Source organism: Quercus lobata, chromosome 7 (assembly GCF_001633185.2).
Source record: "Quercus lobata isolate SW786 chromosome 7, ValleyOak3.0 Primary Assembly, whole genome shotgun sequence".
Taxonomy (NCBI): domain Eukaryota; kingdom Viridiplantae; phylum Streptophyta; class Magnoliopsida; order Fagales; family Fagaceae; genus Quercus; species Quercus lobata.
Window position 1 is genome coordinate 36,494,148 of NC_044910.1, and position 9,900 is coordinate 36,504,047.

At 33.8% G+C, this 9,900-nt stretch overlaps 1 pseudogene; it reads right to left on the minus strand.

Annotated features, from left to right (window-relative positions):
- Nucleotides 1-906: 906 nt before the first annotated feature.
- LOC115951988 lies at nt 907-3,278 on the minus strand (annotated as a pseudogene).
- Nucleotides 3,279-9,900: the final 6,622 nt, after the last annotated feature.

Below are 9,900 nucleotides of genomic sequence, written 5' to 3' on the forward strand. Positions count from 1 at the left end.
ATTGCTGGGTCTTTAGGTTAGAATCACCCAAAGTAGGAAATCCAAAACCCACATTATAAGTATATTGTGAGCCCAAGAGCGAGATAGATCCTTTAAGCTCATTTGCGGTGCGCACAAATAACAAATGACTTTTATTATCAGAAAAAATTATAGATTTTTTCTTTGACATAAAAAAAAAAATTGATAAATTGCAAATTATACCTCTAAAGTTTAGGGGTAATTGGATTTTACATCTTGAAGTTTCAGAATTTAGATTTTACCCCCTAAAGTTTCAGGTGTTTACTTGATGGATTAAGAATATCAAATGACTTTTATTACCAAGAAAAAATTATAAATTTTTTCTTTGACATCAAAAAAAGGATAAATTGCAAATTAAACACCTAAAGTTTGGGGGTAATTGGATTTTACACCTTAAAATTTCAAAATTTGGATTTTACCCTCTGAAGTTTAGGGTGTTTGGATTTTACACCTTGAAGTTTCAGAACTTGGATTTTACCCCCATAAAGTTTAGAGTTGTTTGGATTTTACACCCCCAAATTCTGAAATTTTAGGGTATAAAATCCAAACACCTCAAAACTTTAGGGAGTAAAATCCAAACACTTCTAAAATATAGGGGGTAAAATTTAAATTCTGAAACGTTAGGGTATAAAATTCAAACATCACCAAATTTTAGGGAGGTAAAATCCAAATTCTAAAACTTCAAGGTGTAAAATTCAATCACCTCCAAACTTTAGGAATGTAATTTGCAATTTACCCTAAAAAAAATCATATTCCTAATCAAGTTTAGATTTCTTTTACTATATAATATGATATTAACATTAGTCACAGGCAAAAGTGGTGTCAAAGTAATTACATGCAGCTCGTTTTGCCTATATGTGTTCAAAAATATATATATGAAGAAGGTGATCATTGCATTTTACCTAGGTTTGACTCTGATACCTTGAAATCGATCAATGCAAGGAGAATCCTTCCACTCCGGAAAATGTAACTGTTGGAAAATTTAGACCCCGGTTAATAGAATTAACAAGTTTTAAACCTAAGTTGTTAATGAGATTTATTATGAACAAAACTTGTTAAAACAAATAAACATCAATATTATGTCAAAATCATGCAGCGAAAAAAAAAAAAAAAAGACAAGATATGATGACCCAGGAAAACCAATGAAACAAACTAGTTTCATAGTAAAAAAACCTGGGGGAAAACCTTCCCAAAAAGCAATTCACTATAGTAAAGAGAAGTTTCAGATCTAGTACAAAACCTTTGTCCCTAGACTCTACAATCCCCGTAGATGAACTTACAACAGAAACTTTTTACCGCTTCAGAACCTCTGAACTCTTCAATATATGAACGCCACCCTTTGATGCACGAATCCCAATACGTGACTAACCAATTGCACGGATCCCAATACGCGACTTAATCACCAACTAGAAGAAGATGTTGGTTGCAAAGTTCTTCACTTCATCAACAATGAAGATCAAGAAGCACTTAGTTACAAAACGCTAAGGTGCAAAGACGCAGTAGCTTCTTTCAGAGAGAATAAGGCATCAGTCATCTTTTGCATATGTTCTCCTTGTATTCTTTTATGTGACGACCTCTAAAATAAGCATTATATAGGTCTAGGGTTGTGAGAAAAGAAATACTACACATACATGTCAGCATGGGCTAAAAATTAGATCTGAAAATCTAAAATTCGTAAAGCTCGACAGATAAGATGTTGAGCAGGTGTCGAGCCAAGTGTCGAGGAATATCTCGATCGATCCACCAGGTGTCGAGAAGCTATTGAGGAGACAGAAGATTTTTCGACCGATCGACCAACTATCAAGAACTTGTCGAGATTGTGATAAGAAACACCTTAAGAGACTCGATAAATAGCCTAGCTGTTGAGAAGGCGTCGAGCAGCTGTCGAGTAGCTATCGAGTTTTAACTCAGCACTTCTTCACTTATTTCTTGGACGGACTTGATGACTTCAACATTTGATCTTGAAACACAGTTTCTTGAAGTATTAAACCTTATCCTAGATCTACCCAAATACAAGTAAAGTGCGTTTTGTCAAAGGATTAGCCAATTACATAAAATCATGATATATGTTCTTAACATGTGAACCACATATGTCCTAATAGTAACCTGAGGATTTCACTTGCTTCCTCTTTCAAAAATGAAGCACAATCAATTTTGGTCAATGAGTTAAGCTTTTCCACAGCCCCTACCTTCAACATTTCTTGAAGCACCATCTATGTCCCGAAAAACTTACATATCATTGAAAGAATCAAAACTGCTCGATCATCGGCTTTTGGTGAAACGCCTATGATCTTCATAGAGACCAAAACAATGCTTCCTTTATGACTTAAAAACTAAGCTCTCCCATCAAGACAAGAACACAAATTACATAGTATCCCTAAAATAAGCTCTGTGGTTTTCTTTTCAGGAAAACTCAATTCAAGCTTAATGAGCTCAAAATCTGTGTTGGCTTCAATCATCCTGATTAGATTTCTACTCCATGCACAAGCCTCTAACAACACCTCCAAAGCGGCATTGATTCCTTGTTGAGTAATCCCACTTCTTAAAACTTCTACTATCCTTTTAAAGAATTCAGGAGTCACTAATTCTAGTACATTTGAGCTTGTACAAGCTTCAATGATTGTCTTCAACACTAACATCATGTGAGACTTCACAGTGACTTGATTTTTCATTTCACAACCTAAAACCCATGTCAATGTTTTGATGATAAGATCATGATTTTCTAAAAAAAATTGGCTTTGTTTCAATTGAAGGGATTTGAATAAATTGAGTATACCAAGAGCTTCTTCAAGACCATCAATTTGGCCTTGTTTGAAACATGTTACAATAAACACTAACATCTCTTTTGGCAAACCAGCTTCTATCATATATTTCCTATTCTTTTCATTTTTAGCTACAAGTGACACCAATTGCTTAATAGTTTTGAGTGAAAGCTCAGGTTGCCAAAGGTGTTTGATGAGTTTGAGTACTTGAAACTTGTCTAGAGGTGGTTTAGGAGTAGGAATTATATCAATACCATGTGAGGCATTTTGGGTGCACCAACCTTGGATTAGGCGGCGTAAGGTATGATTAGGGATTAAGTCTGGGTCTTTTTGCAATGGTTGCTTGGTGACTGGATAGGTTGTTTTTTTGCTTGTAAGTAGCCATTGTTCAATGCATTCCCGGTCGTATGTGGTGCCTGTTTTAGTGGTCACAGGGTCTTTCATTATTTGAAGGGAAATGGGGGAGATGAAATATTGAGGAACTTCAATGTCATCCATGAAATAATACAAAAAGAAGTTATGTATTTATTATATGGGCTATCTTAATATATTGACTTAGTAATATATATTATAGGAACTAAGAGAATGAGAAGGATATCAAATAAAAGTACCTAGGCAAAGGTTGTATTGTTTTTACTGTTTTTTTTTTTTAATGAAATATTGGTTGAAGAGAACATGGCTAAATTAACAATTGAGAGAGAGAGAGAGAGAGAGAGAGAGTTATGATGTTGGTCTTTTATAGTTAGAAAATGTTAGGAGTATAATATATATAGCACATTAGCATGATAAACTGACATTGATTTCAAGGGTGAAGAATATTAGGTTCTAAGAAATTAGGAACTAATGTATTAGAATTTTAATGTGTAATGTTGGCAAACCATGATCAAAACATTTAGTCTAGATTTAGGTTGCTCAATGTGTGTTTTTGTGTAAAGTTGGAATCAAGTGTACTACAGGGTTTATTGTGTAAATCCACAAAGGTCGATTGATCGAAAATTAGACTCGATCGATTGAAACTCGTGCAAATTGTTTTTCTGCAGAATTTTTCAACTCAAGCCCAAGCCCCATATGACGTGTAGGGTTTATGTTTTGCTTTAAGTATAAAAGGAAAAACCCTAGCCATGTTTTACTGTTGTTGTTTATGTTGAATGTATGAATCTCTTGTGAGATCTAGAAGTATTTGCTTTTATACATACTTAAGGTTATCAAGATCGAGATTGATGTCAAGAGCTTGGTGATCGTTTCAGTTGTTGTATAAAAGAGCTTAAAGAAAACACAAGTGGGAGTACTTGTGGTTGCTATGAATCCAAGAAAGAAGTAGTCTGTGGACTCGTAGCTGTCATGTGGTCATGGTAGTAAGTTTTCTACTCGAGGTAGTAATAGGATGTTAGTGGTCTAAGTCGCTATTGTAAAACTTAAATTCTTTCAAAGTGGATATGTTTTACCTTGAGGATAGCTAGATTAAATCCTCCCCAAGTTTTTTACCGGTTTGGTTTTCCTGAGTTATCATATCGCTATGTTTTTTATTTTCCATACTGTTTCAATGATATGATTTATTTGTGTTAACCTAAATCTATATAATTTACTTAAGTTAATCACTTGGCTAAATAACTAAATTAGTCTGTTTGTGTATGAAGGCACAAAGGTATGGAATATTCTCCAAACTGTGCATGAAAGCAGTTAAGATTAACAAACTGCAGCTGTTAACTACTAGATTTGATAGTATTAGAATGTTGGATGATGAATGTTTTGATGAATTCTATGCTAAATTGAATGATATTGTTAACTTTGCGTATAATTTGGGTGAAATCTATGATCAACTTAAAATTGTTAGAAAGATACTTAGATCCTTGACTGAGAACTTTAGACCTAAAGTGACTGCCATAACTGAGAACAAGGATGTGGACTCCATCCCTATTGATGAACTTGTAAGATTTCTCCAGTCCTATGAGTTAGACCTATCCAAAACAAACAAATCCAAATCAATGGCTCTTAAGTCAGTTGATGATGTTGAAGGAAATTGATTTGATGACAAAATCTCTGCTACAGAGATTGCTTACCTTGCCAAGAACTTTAGAAACTATCTTATGAACAATAATAGAAGGGTAAGAGGTAAAAACAATGTTGAACCTAGAAATTTCAGAAGGAATGAACCCACTAAGGTGAACAATAATGAAAAACCTAAAGAGAAAGTAGGTTAAACCTCTAATAATTCTATGGGTCAATAATGTTTTGGTTGTCAAGGGTATGGTCATGTGAAATCAGAATGTCCTACATTCTTGAGATCAAAGGGTAAAACTATGGCTGTAATCTTTAGTGATGATGAAGTTTCTGATCATGAATCTGATAGTGATGAGAATGGAAACTTCATTACTTTCATAGCTATTACTGTAGTTGATGAAAGTGTTGTGGTTGATAAGAACCTTTCTGATGGGGAACTCTCTGAGAGTGCAGATTTGCAAGAAGTCTATAATAAACTTTGCAAGGTTGCTGTAAAGGATGCTATGAATGTTGATTTAGGCTTACAGAAAATTGCTTCTCTTAAACTTGATAAGAAGAATTTGCTCTTGAAATTGTTTGATGATAATGAATTGCTTGATAAGGTGAAAACTGAGAACATGTTTGCTTGATAAAGTTAAAAATTTGGAACTTGAATTATTTGTTGCTAGAGAACAAACAAATAGGACTGCTAGTTTTAAACTTGAACACATGTTGAGTATTCAGAAGTCTCCCTTAGACAAAACTAGTCTAGGTTTTGAAGATAGAATCTCTGTGCCTAAGAATCATTCCACAAATTTTGTTTTTTCTTTTAAGTCTCCCGTGAGTGAGATTGTCAAACCAATAGAAGTTACACCTTCTAAGAAGATTATGGTTGATCTCAAAGAGTTTAAACCTAAGACTCCTAACCCTCCTAAGGACAAGTTAAATGATAGACTGCATGGGTTTGTCATTTTTGTGGAAAGTTTGGGCACATTCGTCCAAATTATTTTAAGTTGCAAGCTGCTAAGTGAGCAAATAAGCCAGAAGCACCTATGCCTCAAGCACAAAATCTCATGGTACTTATTAGTGAATTGATAAAGGCTTTAAACCTTTATTCCAATCTTGAAGTTGCTCAACATTCTAATATGAATAATAACTCCAATACAAGAGTTGCATCTAAAAAGTTTTGGATGCAAAATGTTCGATCTAATTGAGTCTTTCTGACATGATCCTTGTGCTTTATCTCTCTATTCTTTGTGACCATTCTTCTTTATTGTTTTTGTTTTTCTTATTTCTAGGATTTGCATTGCATAACATTCATGCGTTTCATGCTAGGGTTTTTTATTTTTTATTTTTTATTTTTTTAAATAAAAAATATAAAAAAAGGAGGAAAATGGAAGAAAAAAATGTGTTTTGCATTATTTTTCTTAGATTTGAAAACAAGGGTGGCTATATTATCTTTACATAATATGTTTATGTACCTTATTTAGCTGAGTTTATTTTATTGCACTTTACTAGTTTGAGCTTTATAGTGCATGTTGTGTGGGAGTTGATTATTGTTTTTGATCACATGATTTTGATCTTAAAGTCGCATGCCTTTGATTGTTGGACTTGAACTTAATGAGAAAGGTATAAATAACCATCTCACCACTGTTTATTAGTCAATCATGCACACCTTAGTGCATATCATAAGATTTTGTGCTCGAAAAAATGTAGCACATGCACAGAAAGAACATAAGGTGTAGCCTTGGATTAAATGACAAAATTGGTGTGTACATTATTGGGATATAATTACTTCACAATCAAATAAAATTGGTGTGTACATTATGAGACAAATCAAGAAACTTACATGATTGCAAGCTTTTATTCTAGGAAATGTGAGAGTTATATGATGTACTTCTTTATGATTGTCTCTTTCAAACTTATATGATAAATTTTGTAGAAATTGTGATTGATCACTATTTACTTATTACCTCACATGTATCTCAAGTTTTTGCTAGTTGCACACACTATATAAGTTACTCTTTGTTAAACTTGGAACATTATATTGTGTGTGATCTTGTTGTGGCCATCCAAGATAAAAAGTTCATTGATTTTAATGCAAAATGTGTTTAAAATTTGAGATTTGAGGACAATTTGATTGAAAATCTTGTTTTTGAAAGATTTGGGTTAAATTCAAGGGTTTTTGAAAAACTTTTCATCTCATAGTCATGCATTTTATTCATAAAACATTGTGTTTTGAGGAGTTTCTACATTAAAATGCTATGTTTTTCAATAATTTGATTTTTCTAAATTTTCGATTGATTGAACCTGTTGCTCAACCAATCGAATTTGCGATTAAAATTTTGGTTTGAATTTGCCTGACTCGATCACTGCTCGATTGATGCTGGATCGATTGAACCATTTTTCGACCGATCGAAAATCAGTCAAAGAGTTTTTTAAAACATGAGATTTTCACGTGTTCTTCACTATTTCAAAAGTTTTCAAAAAGCTTTTCTCACTTTCTTTGATCGATCCAAATTCGTTATCAATTTTTTGTCATTTTCCTTCCAATTTTTCTCAAGTTTTTTGTCATCTATCACCGGTAAGACCATTGTACCCTTTATTTTTTGGTTTAATTTCATTTTTCTTGCATTTTTTCATGCATTTTAGGGAAATTTTCGGACCTAATAGTTTTTGGGGTTTTTGATGTTTGAGATGTTTTCTTTCACAATTGATCAATGGGTTTTTGTTATTGGATGATGTAAACATGTTCCTCATAGTTTAATTTGATCAATTTTGTGATTTGAGAAGAATTGAAAATCCTAGGGTTTGAAACTCACTGAATTTGGGGATTTTGTTCAATTGAGATTAATTTGATGAAATTGGCTTGTGTAATTGATTAATTATGTCATTATATACTGTTATCTAATTTATGTAATGATAAATTGATCAATTTGTTGAGATTTTTGAAATTGGGTTTTTCAAAGTTTGGATTTTTGTTCTAAAACTTTATGTTCAAGCCAATTCTGTGTTTTTTTTTTTAAAAGTATAATTGGACTATTCTCACTGCATTAGAGCATACATCATGTGGTTATTTTGTTCATGCATCATATAGATTTTTTTTTTTTTTGTGCTCTAATCATGTCTGATGCAGTCTGCCCTTAGGGTTTTTTTTTTCCCTATCCTTTCCAATCCTTAGCATCATGGTTAGGAAGACTAGAGCCCATAGACATCCATCTCCTCTTCTACTCTAACTTTTGATAGTGAGAGGTTTCTTAGTGAGAAAAACCAGGAGACTTATGAGAAGTTGAACATTCTTAGATCTATGTGGGCTGAGAGAAAAGTTGTTTTAGATGAGCTTGATTAGGAAATTAGGAGAAATTTTGAGTATAGGGGTTGGTTGCCTTTGATGGATATAGACCATTCTCCTCTGGCTACCTTGATTAAAGAGTTCTACTCGAACCTTTCTGTCCACTCCAATGATTCCAACACTCAATTTATGAAGAGTTGGATACGGGGTGAAGAGTATGTCATTACTTCTTCAGTAGTGGCCTCTGCTCTTAGGGTGCCTAAGGTATAGCAGCCTGTGTACCCTTATGATGAGTTACCACCACTTGATGACATAATGTCATATCTGACTGGTACTTCCATTCAGTGGGGTACTGATCCTCGAATCACTTCTCATAAGTTGACCACGATTCATTACTTGGTTTTTCGGGTTTCTTGCCATTCTATTTGGCCCATCTCTCACTTGCACATCATTCCTATCGAGAGATGTGCATTTTTGTATGCCCTTGTGACAGATTCTTCTATGAGTTTTTCTCATCTTTTCATTCAATCCTTGGTTGAGGTTCATAGGAGTAGTTCTTATGCTCATGCTCTTTTCTTCTCTGTTTTTATTCATCGGATTTTATTGCATTTAGGTTTAGATGAGTTTCTTGCTTTTGAGCCTGTACACGTTATAGCTCCTATAGGTGCCACCTTCCTTAGGCAGAGAGCTGCTCAAATGCGAGCTAGCTCTAAACGCCCTAGAGTTGAGACTTCTTCGAGTGTTGCACCTCCTCCTCCTCCTTCTTCAAGTGATTCGACTGCTCATGAGTATGTTGGTTCGACTACTGCTGCTGCTCCTCCACCTTCTACTTCGAATGATTCTAGCATTCGTCATATGTTAGACACTATCATAACCATTTAGGTGACTCATGGTCAGCTTTTGGTGGATGTGCTCACAAAGCTTTAGGCTTTGCGTGCAGATTTGGCGAGCTTTAGATGGTTACCATCGCCACCTCCTTTTGATGATGAGTCTTGATTACCCTTTGGCAATTCGTCACAAAAAGGGAGAATACATATGGATGGAGAGAGGGAGAGCTTTTTTTTTTTTTTTTTTTTTTAAAGCTTTGGAGCTTTAGATTGTATCTAGGTGCTTCACTTTGTACTTATTTTTTTTGGCTCATGATGTATTTATTTTGATGTATTTATTTTTATGAGTTCTATATGATAGGGGGAGACATTATGTTCTTATTTCTGTTTCTTGTTTCACATTGTGCTACATTAGCTATTGATTTATATTTATAAGGTTATTCATGATATATGTCTTTCATTTTATGTTATGTGAAATCAAGAATTTATTTTGTTTTACTTGTATTTTTCACACATGCGTTTATGTGTTTGTTAAGTGTTACAGGAATATTTAGGTTGATTCAGTTGTGCTGTTGTCTACACTTACAACTGATAGATAGTAGTTTGGTTGAATTGTTTTTGGTTGGGCTATTTTGTGATCTTGAGCATTTTTGTTTTGGTATGTGTTTTGTCACGGATTGCCAAATGGGGAGTTTGTTAGGTTCTAGGGAATTAGGAACTAATGTATTAGAACTTTAATGTGTAATGTTGGCAAACCATGATAAAAACATTTAGTCTAGATTTAGGCTACTCAAAGTGTGTTTTTGTGTAAAGTTGGAATTGATTGTACTGCAAGATTTATTGTGTAAATCTACAGAACTTGATCGATCGAAAATTAGACTCGATCGATCGAAACTCGTGCAGATTGTTTTTCTACAGAATTTTCCAACTCAAGCCCAAGCCCATATGACGTGTAGGGTTTATGTTTTGCTTTAAGTATAAAATGAAAAACCCTAGCCACATTTTATTGTTGTTGTTTATG